This window comes from Rhynchophorus ferrugineus, unplaced genomic scaffold (genome assembly GCF_030347505.1).
Source record: "Rhynchophorus ferrugineus isolate W39M unplaced genomic scaffold, kcgeb_rfMv2 rfM6, whole genome shotgun sequence".
Classification (NCBI taxonomy): Eukaryota; Metazoa; Arthropoda; class Insecta; order Coleoptera; family Curculionidae; genus Rhynchophorus; species Rhynchophorus ferrugineus.
This window is the reverse complement of record NW_027472585.1, coordinates 30,667,388-30,683,111: the sequence shown is the minus strand read 5'-3', so window position 1 is coordinate 30,683,111 and position 15,724 is coordinate 30,667,388. Positions and strand designations below refer to the sequence as shown.

At 29.4% G+C, this 15,724-nt stretch overlaps 1 protein-coding gene and 1 long non-coding RNA gene across 6 annotated transcripts in view; one reads left to right on the top strand and one right to left on the bottom strand.

Annotated features, from left to right (window-relative positions):
- Lar (tyrosine-protein phosphatase Lar) overlaps positions 1–15,724 on the top strand; it is a 1,580,452-nt gene that overhangs the window by 520,271 nt on the left and 1,044,457 nt on the right. The window lies entirely within an intron of this gene.
- Positions 5,840–7,107, bottom strand: LOC143198500 (uncharacterized). Its single transcript, XR_013006228.1, has 4 exons — positions 6,949–7,107; positions 6,728–6,883; positions 6,337–6,672; positions 5,840–6,187 (listed from the first exon to the last, which is right to left on the bottom strand). It is a non-coding gene; the product is annotated as an uncharacterized LOC143198500 (long non-coding RNA).

Genomic DNA, 15,724 nt, shown 5'->3' with positions numbered 1-15,724 from the left:
TAATGCAAAACTTCGCTGGAAGGAACATATAAAGAAGAAAAGAAAACTGGAATTGAAATATAGGAAAATGTACTGGCTAATTGGAAGAAAATCACAATTATCAGTACATAATAAATTTCTATTATCTAGCAAATATTGAAACCTATATGGACATTACGGAGTTCAATTATGGGGATGTTCTGCAAAGAGTAACATAAATAAAATACAAATAATTCAGAACAAAGTCCTGAGAGCTATTGTGGGTGTACCTAAATACTATAGGACTGATTACCTACATCGAGACCTTCAGATACCCACAGTCAGTCAATAAGTGAAGAGAATTGCAAAGAGGCATGAAGGAAGACCCATTCTCACACGAATATTGAAATATTACAACTGTTGGATACCACCAGAACAGGACACAGACTCAAAAGAATCAAACCAAACTCGAAAGAAAACAAACTTTATTATAAGTAATAAAGTTATGGGACGGTAGTAGATGGCCTCTGTTTATTTCTTGTATTACATTATAATTAGGTATTACATTGTCATGTTATTAATCGTCAAATAGGACATTAATCAAAATATTTATTCGAGGTATTTACACTATATAAATTTTCTTATAGTTGAAGCTAATTAGTATTTTAATGTTAGTAAAATATTTTCTCCCTATTATGTTATGTTTTGTATTACTGTTTTGGTTTTTTTTTCTGGCTGGTAACCATATTAAAAATATAAGCATCAAATCTAAATATGTATATTTTGCCTAAATATTTGTAATGAAAAAAAAAAATAAAGTGGCACATCTGGTTTTAAATTACTTCTAAGCGTTCTGTCTGTGGTTGGCTTTTTATACGTCATGTAATAATAAATTTGGCTAGCTGTAACATTTATTTCTACAGTAAAAAACTATTAGCAGTTGGTGAATTTTGTGAGAGCGAACACTCTCATTTACAGCCATGAAATATTGTTTTTATTGTGATCTGTTTAATTAATGTTTATTATTATAATGTAAATAATTACATTAGTATTAATTTTGTTGATAATTACATTTTATGTACAAAAAAACAACCAAAGTGTGTATTTATATTGACATTGTATATATTCACATATTTATATTAAGGTCATTAAGCAGATAACTTTTTTTTTAATTATTAATCCCTTAGCATTCCACATTCGGCCCAATGGACAATAAGTATATGATGAGATTTATGTTATACAATAAAATGTAGAAGATCGCTTGTAGAAACTTATAAACTAGAATTATACTTAATTTAATTACTATTATGTAATATTCTTAAAATTATTTTATATATCTACTAATAACTTAACTTTTAATTCTACATATACACGAGTACATTCGTGTACATTCGAGTACTTTACACTGGCACTTCGAATCTCTGAAAGATGGCTATGTTGGATTTGCTAATAGTACCCCACAGTTCGATATCTTATCTCCATATGGGCTTTTTATTTATTTATTAGCATTTAATTAATATATTGTTACTGGTCGTTTCCGCCTAACCTACAATTTGTCTTTATTATAACTTAAATTTAGGTATATAACTAGGAGGACCCATCGGTCCTATCTCAGTCTCTGGTGAAATAATGTTTATACATGTTACTGCTGAATTTTTTAATATATGCACCTCACTACACAACACTACACAAGATCAGATGGTTTGATTCTTTTGAGTCCGTGTCCTGTTCTGGTGGTATCCAATAGTTGTAATATTTCAATATTCTTGTGAGAATGGAGTCTTTCCTGATTCCCCCTTGCAATTCTCTTGATTTCTTGACTGACTGTGGGTCAGTCCTATAGTATTTGGGTGCACCCACAATACCTCTCAGGACTTTGTTCTGAAATTTTTTATTTATGTTACTCTTCGCTGAACATTCCGATAATTGAACTCCGTATGTCAATATAGGTTTCAATATTTGCTTATATAATAGCAATTTATTATATACTGATAATTTGATTTTATTCCAATTAGCCAGTACATTTTCCTATATTTCAATTCCAGTTCTTTTCTTTTCTTCTTTATATGTTCCTTCCAGCGAAGTTTTGCATTAAGATTCATTCCGAGATATTTAGCGTTGTTGCTATATGGAATGATAGTATTATTTAATGTTATGGGTGCTTGTACGGTCTGTTTATAGGTGAACTGCACATGTACAGATTTACTTTCATTAATTCTTATTTTCCAAGCTTGTGTCCAATTATTTATATTTATATTGAGCCATTACATCTAGTTCAGTTTAAGCCCAAATTGTTTACGCTTTATTAATAAATTTTTTTTATACTGTAAGCGTCGGTCCAGATGCATTCCCAGATATTTAATATTATCTGCTGGCGGGTGTTTATGGTTATTAAGATTTATTGGAGGACAAGTCCTTCTACGCATAGTGAATATCAGATGAGTAGATTTTGTTGAGATGGAGTTGGAGTTTCTTTGTGGTTGATATTGAATCCTTGTGAGATGAAAAAATCGCCGTATCGTCAGCATCTGTTACCAAAGTAGTGGCGTTTGAGGTCGGTAGGTTAGCTGTATCCTTGAGATATAACAATGGGCCAAGGACACTGCCCTGCGGTACACCTGAGTTATTGGATGTAGCTCAGTGTATTCGTCACCCGGTTTCATAATAAAATATCTATCTCTGAGATTTGATTTTAGTAGTTGAAAGTGCGAATGAGGCTGAACATTTGTCAATTTAACGTCCAGTCCAGTATGCAATAACTTATTAAAAGCCTGAGATATATCGAGGAATGCAACTGAGCAATTTTTTTTTCATTTAGGTTTTTATTTATTTGATTTAACAATCTGTGAACTTGCTCTATTGTTCCGTGTTTGTTACGGAAAACAAACTGATGCTCTTGAATTATATTTCATTCTTCTGTGATTACTTTGAGCCTCTTGTATAGCTTGAGGTCCTGTTAGATAGAAAACCATGAATATCGCAGGTAACAGTCTTATTGGACGATAGGAGGAAACATCTTCTGACTTTTTCTCTGTTTTGAGAATCATAATGATTTGGGCCACCTTTCAAGTGATGCTGATGTAATTTAGATATAACATGGCATTAGAAATAAATATTATTAACATGAAGAATTTTTCTGACAGTTCTTATGAAATTCTTCCAGTTATTAGGTAAACGCCAAGAGGATTTTTTGGCATTAAAGCAGATAGCTAAAAGGTGACGACTTTTATATTTCACGGTCGTGCTAATCTAGTTCTGTCGTCTGACATATGACTTTTTTATCGAAAACTTTGACGTTTGAAAGATATACATAATCAGAATGTTGTGACATCCTTTTTACCTACTAGTATTAATAAACTCATTCCGTAGTGGATTCGAATTGGCCACTTTCGTGTTATTAGGTCTACAATTCATTGATGTCCTGCCCTTTATCGTTTTGATATTAAGGGATTTTAGAATTAAAATATTTTCTGGTAAGAATTGATGATGTACGTGAACTGATGCTACAATATCGCCATTGTTTAACACATTTAATATTTGACAAACATTTGTTATCAAATGCCTTTCGCTACTATAATGCATTTTTTACAAGATAAGTGACTTTTTAATCTTCTAAGTCATTAATTATATGGGTCATCTCACTAATTATTTAAATCCTAACTTTTTATATGAATTTTCATGGATTTTATAGCTGAACGTTGTTTGTCATATAACGAATTACCATATAATGAACTGTAATTTGCAGCAGGTTTAGGTTTCCATTTTAGAGTCAAACCTTTGAAATAACTAATTCTTTCATTTAAATCAACATTATCATATGATTTTATATTCAGTTGATGATGCTTGTATTTGGATTGCTTCAAATTTAATGAGGAATAATTAAAGGAATAATAAAGAAGTTTCTGTAAATGAATCATATAACTCTACAGTCTCGTAGAAGAAAATTTGTTAAGATACTAATACGATACATAAAGTTATTTTGTGGTCGATTCCATCTTGCGTCATGTTATTTCGTAAAATTATTGTTGAATAGCTATTTTGTTAATATAATGAAATAACTGACTTTCTACTATTTTTTATTAGATTCTTAACGCCAAGTAGCGCTAATTGGGAAAAAATCTGATCGATTCTTGTTTATTATACCAGTACTTAACTGAAGTGTTATTTAAGACATGTAGTCAAAATATTTACTTAATAATGGCGTCTGTTTGGTGATGGGTATGATAAACAGTTTTGATTTGATTCGAATGAAATGAAAATTTCAGTTCTCACTATGACATATAGGGAAATATTGATTTTTATTAAAAATCTAAAAGTCTAAAGATATTTTACTACAATTTGTTTAGTGAAGTGGGCGTAATAATACGTATTATAGTTATGCAATTGTAATTACATCACAAGCGAGGAAAATTTAACTCAAGCGTATTTATGTATTTTAATCAAAATGACAACATTGAATGTTGATAAGTTCAGTAGGCAAACCTTGATGGTTTAAATATGTGCTTGGGTCACTTGAGAAGTAATTCAATATTTTGACATAATTTTCTGCAAAGCAACTAATAATTTGATGATAACTGATAACAAATATATCATATGATAAAACTATTGAAACTCATCGTCATAAATGGTAACATAGATGTCAACAACAGATTGCATTGAAACAAGGGTTTTTCTCATATACTAAAGACAAGACGGCAAATCTACATATTGAGTGCTTCGCTATATATGGCAGTATTCGCTAACGTATACTATGTCCTACTTCGCTCAACCTTATTTAGTAATGAAGTTGTAACTTGTTTAGCTCAATAACCTATATAAACAGGTCATTCGCTCTTTAACTGTAACCCCTGACCTGTTTTACCTATCGAAAAATATACTACGAGATCCATCTCTTGCTTAAAAGAATAGTTTTTAACAGTAATATATACAACCATTATTAATAACTATATCATAATTAAATAATTTAACAATTTGCAAAATGTTACGTTATGATATACGCCAATATGAGGTATGTAGAAATCATAAGAAATATTGATAATCGAAATTGCATCCATTGTTTTTTTAAATATTTTCCATGAAAATCAGTATTCTCTTTCATGAGTTATAAATAACTGTCCTAGAACTTGGTTTTATTTGTTCTTCTTTGTAATTTGTGAGAATAAAAAAGTCATTGGGTGACTAGTAGGGACTTTACAGCGGGTGACGGACCCATCAATTTGGTATTTTGTCTAGTACAAAATTCCTTTATTTGAGCTGATACGTGTGTACTACCACTGTGGATTTAGTGAATGATTCGCCTATTATTGAACTTTTTTCGAATTTCTTGGAAGACTTATGGCAAACAAATTATTATACATCATTCATAATTAGTTGTTCTATGTTGGCATAACGCCATTGGCCCTACGTAACTGATAATGCTGACTAATTCATCATCTGTGTACACAGCTTTTGATGTACTTTTTGTATATATTACTTTTATACTACTTGATTAACATCTAATGTCATTTTGGAGCTTGTACTTACTGTATTTATCTGGACTTCATTACATTTGTTGTCCAAGATGAATGTTTCAAGTTCAACAAAAGTTATGATCAACAATTTTTTCTATAGAAACGTCACCTAGCGGTTGATAACGCTGAGTACTACCAAGACTAGAAATATAAATATAGTCTATTCAAAGTCTTTTTAGTAATGCGTCATGGATATTTGTGACATCGGAATATTACAATGTTGCCGTATCAACTCTGTGTTTTAGTTCAGTTTGGCTTTGAGATACAAAAAAATTCTAATCTAAATAAAATAATTGAACAGAAATGTTTCCAAATATAATTTATTTTAACATTATAGTACATCTAATACATATATTATCCAAGGACTTCAGATTACAAATAAGAACACAGGTATAATAGTAAGTTTGTAAGTTAGATTTGTTTTGTTTACATTGAACTCTTTTCCACACTATCCATGAGGTAGAGTTTCTAGGCGAGTTTTCTTATGTAGTGTTATCCCCCTAGAGGCCTAATCCACCTAATGAATAATTGTATATCTGAGAAACGATTTTACTTTCATTCGAGAGCATATTTACTTTTTACGTTTAGTTATTGTTTCCTTCCTTGGCAAGTAATCCTGGTATCACTGTATTTTTATTTCTTCTGCTACTACCTGTGTACACCATTCTTAATAGTATTAATCTCAGTGTCATAAATTCGGTCTAATGCATTTACCATATCTACAAAACAGTTAGCATTCATTCTCCCCTCATATGTTCTAACCTAATGCTTATGTCTAATTTTGAACAATTACAATCATATCTGTGCAGACATATATTTCACGCCCTGTAATACTATTTCAGTTATATTCAATTAATTAAATGCATACTTTTAGTTGTTTCCACTCTCATCACTCTGTCTCAGGAATTTCCAGCATTGTACAGCATTATCACATATTGCCTTTACGTTTTTTTTGTTACTGTCTTGCCAAGACTGCCATAATGAACCATTTTGAAATTTTGAAATTTAAGTTTCTTATATTATTTTCTGCCTTTAATAGAATTATTTTTAAGGTAATGTCTGGAAGTTCCATTAAACCTCTCCGAGCCTCTACACGATTTAAACCCTATGCCCTGTAAGAGTGTATGAAAGGATGTCTTATATCCCTCAAAAAGCTTCATGTCCCTACTTCTTTTATGTATACTTTCCAGAGAGACAATTTTCTCTAAAATAATTTTATTAAATTATGTTTATATCGATGAAATAATTTGTGTACTTACTGTTCTTATACATTTCGTATATTTGGTCTCGAATAGAGCCAATATCAAGATGATCAGGATTCGTCACCCACTTTGTATGTAGACGGGTTTTCTTGGGTAATTCTTCATTTTGTAAGCGATGTTATTCCCAGTAATATTTAGCACGGCAGCAACTCGCTTAAAACATTTCCAATAATATTGTAGGGACTTATTGTATATTATTTAGTGTCATCAATAATTACCTCTCCGTTATCTGGCTCCTTTTCAAAATAACCTATTAAAGCCGCAATCAATTTGTGATCCTGAATATCTATTGTTTTCGGCATTTTCACACAGTTTCAGGTAATATGATATATTGCAGAGCGACTTAAAATTTATCAAAATAGAGGGCTAAAATAATGTTTGCCGTTTTATAATCTGTAATAATTATAACTAATATTTTGAATAATTTAGCGTACATCTGACAACCGGACGGCGACCGAGCTGTCAGACGTAGGCAAAATTCTTGAAAGCAATAGTGATAAGAGGTTTTTAACTCTGACCTATAAATTATTGTGGCTGTATAATTAACTGTAGTTTTTAGATATAGTATAATGTTAAAATAAATTATATTTGGTAACATTTTTGTTCAATTATTTTATTTAGATTAGAATTTTTTTGTGTCAAAGCCAACCTGAATTAAAACTCAGAGTTGATGCGGCAACATTGCAATGTTTCGACGTCACAAATATCCAGCACGCATTACTAAAAAAACTTTGAATAGACTATAGTTAGCTACATACGTTATACTAATTCAGGATGGTTAACCAATAACCAATTTTGCGTTCTAAATAATAAATTTCAAACACACATATTGTGTAATAAATGATAAGAGACTAAATATAGAATGCCTAATTCCAGTCATATATCGGTTTGGAAATAAAATTGTCGATCACATATTTTTGGAGAATCAGTATTTTGTATGCTGCATAAGTATTACAGCATTTGTTTTATCTGTTGCTTCTATTGACTTATTTAGTGTACACGTGGAACGCATTCCGTTTTTGTTGGTCATAAATAAAAACACACGTTACGTTAAATAATGCCCAATATGTTTACCACGTACCTACCACTTAATTGGAATATTAACGATTAGATCATTATCAGTAACCACATTAAATAAGACATAAATTTTGTCTGGTTATTTTCTTAGCAATTAAATGCTGCGTTTGTTAAACTGACGAATATCTCAGTAGTAATTGATATATAATTTTCTTAGTTGTTAGTATTTATTTGTTATTCCTACTAATTAAAATAAAACAATAGAAATATTATTACTAAAATAAATAGATAGTTGCTAAAATACTGTTTGGCTTGATTCCTGGCTATATAGCAGACTCAAATTTGAACTAGAAGACACTCTATTTGCACTTTCAGTTCTTAAATTAAATAACTTTACATATATGTTATAATTCTTCTGTCCGTTTTTCCAAAATAGGGTCTTTTTGTGATCACCTTATAGTAATTATTTTATTGTAAAAATGAATTATTGCATCCAAACAAAAAGCCAATATGCGCACCTGACAACGTATGTTGGATTCGCTACTTTACTTATAAGGAGACCGTTCATTATGAAATAAGGCAATGAACAAACAGTTTGGGATCAATTGTGTTTGTAGTACCTTAACATGGCGGATCTATCGATCATAGGAATCATTATTATGGCAATATTCTGGCACTTTTAAAAGAAAAAACATACAAATACACCTTACTATTAGAAGTACAAATTGAATTCCGTCATTTTAATAAAGATGGCGCACGTTGAAAATAGCGAGCGGAAATTTGATATATCAAGGTAAAACATTGGCCACAGTTCTTTGTCATTACATATTCGAATTATACACAGCGTGATAAACATCTAAGTGTGTAAAGCCCTATCTAGGTATTGCTTTTTGCCTTTAATTGTAAAAAAGTTGCAGTGGACTGATTTTCGTTGTTTAAGTCTTCGTATAATAAGTATATTTTGAAATAAATGATAAGAAAATAAAAATAGAATATATAATTCCAGTCATATAATTCCAGGCTTCAAAATAAAATTATAATCGCATTAATTCAGAAAGACTAAAATACACTTATTGTTTAATTAGTTTCATGAATTAAATTGAAAAATCCTATAAATATTCTAAATGCATATTAATTTGCCAAAAACATTATTTATCTTTATTTCGAATTGTATGTTTTTTTATTTTGTTTTATAATAAAATAATATTTAAGATATTAACGTTCAAAATGCATTTCTGAATTTTCATAAACCTAATAATAATTTTAATCATTGAACAAATTTTATAACATTATGTACAATTTAGTTATTTCCCTGTGGTATCAGTGATAAATATTGCTCATTTTTAGCAACTAAAAAAGTCAAGTATTTGTAGCAAAATATGGGTTTATAATTATTTACTTTGTTATAATTTTTTATTTTCGACATAAAATAAACCTGTATGTCATCGTTTCATCGCCAAAAATAATTTAATATGTAGTATCTATAATAAATATTTTTGATAGTAAAACATATTGTTGAAGAAGTGAGTTGTATTACAACATATATTACATTAACAATAACTACTTACCAAGAGTCAACACCATAAACTCAGTCAACAGACTAATTTAACATTCATCACATATAACATGCTCACATTTTCCCTTTAAATTTGCTTGAAAATTCTATTTTTAAGTTCTGTTTTTAATAAATTTATGTAGCTTTAAAAATGCATATATTTTTCCTTGTAAGAAAGTCTTAAGCCACCAAACCACTAATTCAATTAAAACCATTATATTTAGAATATTAATAGTTCTTCATTTGATTTTGTTTTGAATAAGTTCTCACGATATTTCAACAAGACAGATCGATCTTTTATCGATTATATAATTATAAAGTAATTACACTGTGTTTTTTGAATTAATTAAAGGAGTTAATAATAAAACTGCTGGTATTGCTACGAACGCTCGGAATCTGTAATTAGTTCCGTAATCCCTGAAGACGTCCTAATATAAACGGTGGCTTAATCGATATCAAGAATGCTGAATTCAATTATTTTGAGGAAAACGTGCCCTGCGGAAGAGTCGACGTACGTGTGTATTGCCTCTAAGACTCCGGTCAATTTTAAGAGGCTACTACACGTACTGTCTTTACGTAGGTCTACGTTAAAGTTAGGAATCTTTGTAGGCCACTTTCTTCTATTAGGTATCTAAAAAAATTCGTTTAGAGGAAAATTAACTGAATAAGCAGAGCTGAGCAAAAATCTAATTACTATATTTATTACTTTTAATTGAAATACAAATAAAATAAATAGTTTTCCGTAGTAACAATTGTTGCTTTAGCTAGTAACAACATTCGTACTAATAGGTTGAATTAAGACATTACAGAATACAATTACAACACAAATTTCGTGAAAATAAACCTCTCTCGGGTCCGCTTATCAATAAAGTCAATATTTTTGTATTGCTTTTGATATTTCAAAACTGTTTCAATGGCTCTTAGTACAGATATACTGCATTGTTGGTATGTAATTGGGCAATGTTAGCATAATAAAATAGGTATTTCTTTTCCTTTTTATTTAAAGCATCTGTGCGCAGTTTATAGTTTATAGCACACAGTTTAATATTATAATACGTTGTTATGATTTTTTTAATAGTATAGTCTATTAGAAATCAACTACGATAATATCCTATACTTATAATATATTATATGTTATAATATCAGTACATTAGTCTTACAGTTTATACAATTTCCAGCCATATGAGAGAATAGTTTCCCAGTTTTTATTGAATAATTATAAATTGTAATTTAACTGTTAGCTGTTTAAACTGTTTCATAACTCACAGTTAATTATTTAATTTTTTACATTGATTGTTCACTAAATTGTTATTTAATATTACTTAGGTGTATTCGGCATGCGTTGTAATACCATGTACAGCAAAGAAGTGTTTTATCGTGTATTTAAACTGCATATATATATTGAAAATAATTTTGTTTCTTACTTAATTTGCACTATATTTGTTTACCTAGATTTATTATTCACAAATTATCACACTTACATAATTTTGCAAACGAATCAATTGGTATTTTGTAAACTTTTATTTCATTATTGGATTTTTGAAATTTATTAATACATCGTTTACTATATTATGAGTATATTTACTATTTATTTACATTTTAAACTTCTTTTTGTAAGTTATTCATATTCGATTGTCCAAGTGACATAATTCAAGTGATTATTGAATAGGATTCGACAGCAGTTGTTACAACATAATTTATTATTACAATATTCATAGACATATTTTTTGTTGCTTGCAAAAATTTAAATTAGTTTGCTAAAATGTAAATGCAACTTACTGTAGTTATTGTCAAAAAATACATGGAACAGACACACAATTTTTGACATTTCGCCAATAGTTATCCAAAAAGTTACTGCAAAGCTTTCTTACAAATGTGTATGCGGCTTAATTACACATCGATAAATCATGTGATTGATTCGTGTACACACCAAGATAAAACAGAAATAATGTGTATCTTAACTAACTTCAATAAAAAAAACACACACACACACACAAACATACACTTTTAAACAGTTGGTCGAACATATGCCTAGTACAGTACTAATGTTGAATTACTTTTTAATTATTTTTGTTTTCATGCTCTTAAAGAGTATTTATATTTGTATATATATTCGCCCAAAATAACTTACTAAGTTTTCATCATCGGAGTTTAGGAACGCATAAAGGACCGATTTATTATTATATATTAGATTTTAATCAATTAGCCATGGGGAAAAATTAAATTAATAGGATAGGTCATAATCGTTAGTAAACCTCATGGTTTGCCGGCTGTCAAATGTTCATCTGTCTTTTAGTTATTATATAGAATATGTAATAGCTTATATAAATATTGACTAATTTACTTATGTACCTGATAAAGCTAGTCGATATCAATTTTAAAGATTTTTTTTCAAGTTTTTAAAAAGGTTTTGTTTTTAGTGAAAACTTTTTACCACTAAACGTTCTTGTACTTGAATTCACCCATGATGAGTGAATTCTTTCACAATCAGTAAAAAATGGCAAGGATTTTATCTTCAGCCTTCAATATATCTAAACTTTGTTTGTGGCGAATTTCAACACTGTGTTTTTTCACTTTTGTAAACCTATTAGATGATATTGAACAAACCAACTTTCAATTCCTTTGAACTGTGGTTTTAAATGTTCTTTTCTTTGCTTGCTAACTTATTGGTTCGAGTCTTAAAAATTAAAGAAGTTTAGATTACTAGTTCTAGTAAGTAGTTATTTAACCCTTTCGTTCTTAAAAATGTTATTATTAAATAGTAAGTATAATATATCTGATATATATTGTAATATAAATATGTGAAGAGTTACTGATAAAACCGATATATTTTGCATATATTAAACTGAACTGTTTGAAAAATCCTTTGTTTTTGTATAGTTGTCTTTTCTAGTTTTTAATACTAGTCTGAATTTGTTGCATACGTTATGGTTCAGCTTTCTTATAAAAAATATTTCCGCAGTTTAAAAAAATGGTGTCCTGACCTGTGTTTTTAAATTAGTTTTTGTTCTAAAAATATGGAGAACATAACAATTTCCATGTAATATTAAGCCTAATCTTTGTTTATCAGACTATTACTCAATTTTATGGATATGTAAAACCTTTATTCATATATTTTTATTGCTAGATTAGAGTAAATATAGAAAAAAGAGAAAAATATAGTGCATACCTGTTAATTATAATATATATTTTATTTTTCAACATTATCTTCAATTTTCGTACATTTTCTTTGACATTTTTGGTTTTTGTGTACCCTTAATATTATATAATGACGTCCACTGTTCAAATTAATTGTTCGTTTCAGTTTTCATGTAATTATTAAAGCTATTTTTTCATACTAATCTGGCTTGGAACGATTTCACACAAATCGACGAACGACACTTGCAGAAGCCATCGTGAAACTCTTTTAATAAATATTGATCTTTTATTTTAAATATATTTAAAATTCTTCGTTTACCAACTAGGAGCTTATCTGTACTGGACCTACTGTTTAACGTGGGTTCCGAACCACGGTCCTTAGTATTAAGCCTACCGACTGGCGAGTAACCAACTTAGAAATCATCCCAGAAGACATCCGATCTTATCCAGCCTGGTTACTGGCGTTGCTGTGATCATTTTCCTTGTCGATTTCACACTCTTGCCTAGGACAATCACAAATATTAAACATTCACAAACATAAATTGACGACCATGCCCCAGCAAGGTTCGAACCCGCGACTATCGTAACAATAGGTGGACCGTCCTGTCGCCTTTACCACTGCGCGTCCAAGCCGGAAAATAAATATTGTTCTTATTATAAATATGATTTATCGTCGCTTTAACCTTGTTTTTACAAAAATGTTATTTATCGCCGATTAAAGTGTACAGTTAGATTATAGTTATTATTTGTTTTATAGATAAATGTTGTTGAATCCACATTGATGTTGTGTATGTTAATTGTGATTGCGAAAAATATACTTGATATTATTATACAATATTAGTTTTAGCGCACTATGGAATTGGTTATTTTATATAAATCACACAAATAATATTCATCATCTGGAGACCCACCAAAAAGAATTATAAACACTCACTACCATTTACTTTTAATTATTTTCCCTTTTCTGTTTTCGAAGAGAATCCGAATGTTTTCTACAATAATTAAATCTATTTTTACTTATCCTATTAATTAAATTATTATTAGTGAAATTCTTTGTATTATTATACTATACCATTTTGGTTCTCTTAAAAGAAAATGGAGGATCGACTCAAACGAATGTAAAGTAATTGCCTGCTTTGTTCCCATAGAACAACTGTTTCCATGACTGCGAGATTCATTGGATCTTTGTTACATTAAATTGTTCTGTTCTTTTGATGTTATCTGATTAAGGTGAAACGTTCCCTGTCAGGTAGTCAGTACTATTGGATCAGAATTTTCATTACTTTAATAAAACATTGTAATATTTTTATTATATCTGGATTTGGATGTGTTCGGCTTTATTAATGGTTAATGGTTTTATTGGAGATGTGCCATTTTAATAAGTTGTTTTACTTCAATATGCACAAGTACTTCTCTATTACGTCATACAATCAATCAATTTATAATTATTATTAAATAATTTTTATTCCAATATATTAAATTTTTTAAGTATCCGTATATTAAAGAAAATCTTTATGCTATTAGTTTTGGACTTGTATATATATTTTTCCCTTAAACTGATTTGCTCTTGATTGTCAGCTTTATAAAGTATATATCTTTTTCTGCTATCTATGTTTTTATCTGTCGTTGTGAGTATTCTTGTTGGATCAATACTTCCCTGTCAACCCTCTGATATATGATAATAATTTTGTCACCCTCTAGTGAAAACTGCCGTACCGGGGCTATAAGTAGTGTTAAATCACTCACCATTTTGTAGGCTTGACAAATTAGTTCTAGTTCAGTGCATGCTGAACGATCAGCTGTTGGAAATACATGTGCATATTAGTACGTTGTGCTTAATGCTATAATCTATTTTATTCACCAAATATCAGTGCAACATATTCTATTATTTACTTTAATTTTACTGTGTAATATTTGGTGTTAATTTTGTAATTACAGTTAAGCTTATTTTATTTATATTAATCAAATAAACTGCCCTCTAGGATTTTGGTAGTGTTGGTTTTGTCTGTAGCATAACATTTTGGTGTTGAAAACTTGGTTTCACATATATGCAACATAAGTAATGAAATGTTAAGGATTTAAAACACACGCAACTTTTATTATAGTTAAAAAATCTAATTTAATTTATGGACAAAATTTATGATTCTTGAACGGCGAGCACTAAACAATATAATACAATAAATCATCTTATTTATTCGTGTACACACCAAGATAAAACACAAATAATATGTATCTTAACTAACTTCAATAAAAAACACACACACACACAAACATACACTTTTAGAGAGTTGGTCGAACATATTCCTAGTACAGTACTAATGTTGAATTACTTTTTAATTATTTTAATTTTCATGCTCTTAAAGAGTATTTATATTTGTATATATATTCGCCCAAAATAACTCACTAAGTTTTCATCATCGGAGTTTAGGAAAGCATAATATATATGCCACATAAGTAATTAAATGTTAAGAATTTAAAATACATGCAACTTTTATTATAGTTAAAAAATCTATTTTATTTTATGGAAAAAAGTTATGATTGTTGAACGGCGAGCACTAAACAATATAATACAATAAATCATCTTATTTATTCGTGTACACACCAAGATAAAACACAAATAATGTCTATCTTAACTAACTTCAATAAAAAATCCACACACAAACATACACTTTTAAAGAGTTGAACGAACATATTCCTAGTACAGTACTAATGTTGAATTAATTATTTTAATTTTCACGCTCTTAAAGAGTATTTATATTTGTATATATATTCGTCCAAAATAACTCACTAAGTTTTCATCATCGGAGTTTAGGAACGCATAGTATATATGCCACATAAGTAATTTAATGTTACGGATTTAAAACACACGCAACTTTCATTATAGTTAAAAATCTATTTTATTTCATGGAATAAAGTTATGATTGTTGAACGGCGAGCACTAAACAATATAATACAACTTTTTAAATCAATTCTAATATATATCAAACGATCAAAGAGATATTCATGGTCGTTACCCCGTCTGGACAGATTATAGTCGTACTAAAATTATTTGTGAGTATTGCCTGTACCGTCGTACTACCAGTTTGGTTTTAATGATCTTCTGAATGGCACTGTTTCTACCCAAATTTCCAAGTTTTGGTGACTCCATATTGCGATTGTTTACGGCTGTGAAATTGAGCTGCTGCAATCCGCTTTTGGTAGCTCTACATCTTGCATTGCAAGCCTCTGTTCAAATTACTGTACTCTAACATATGCTAGTTCGGTGTTCTTGTAACCTAAATTCC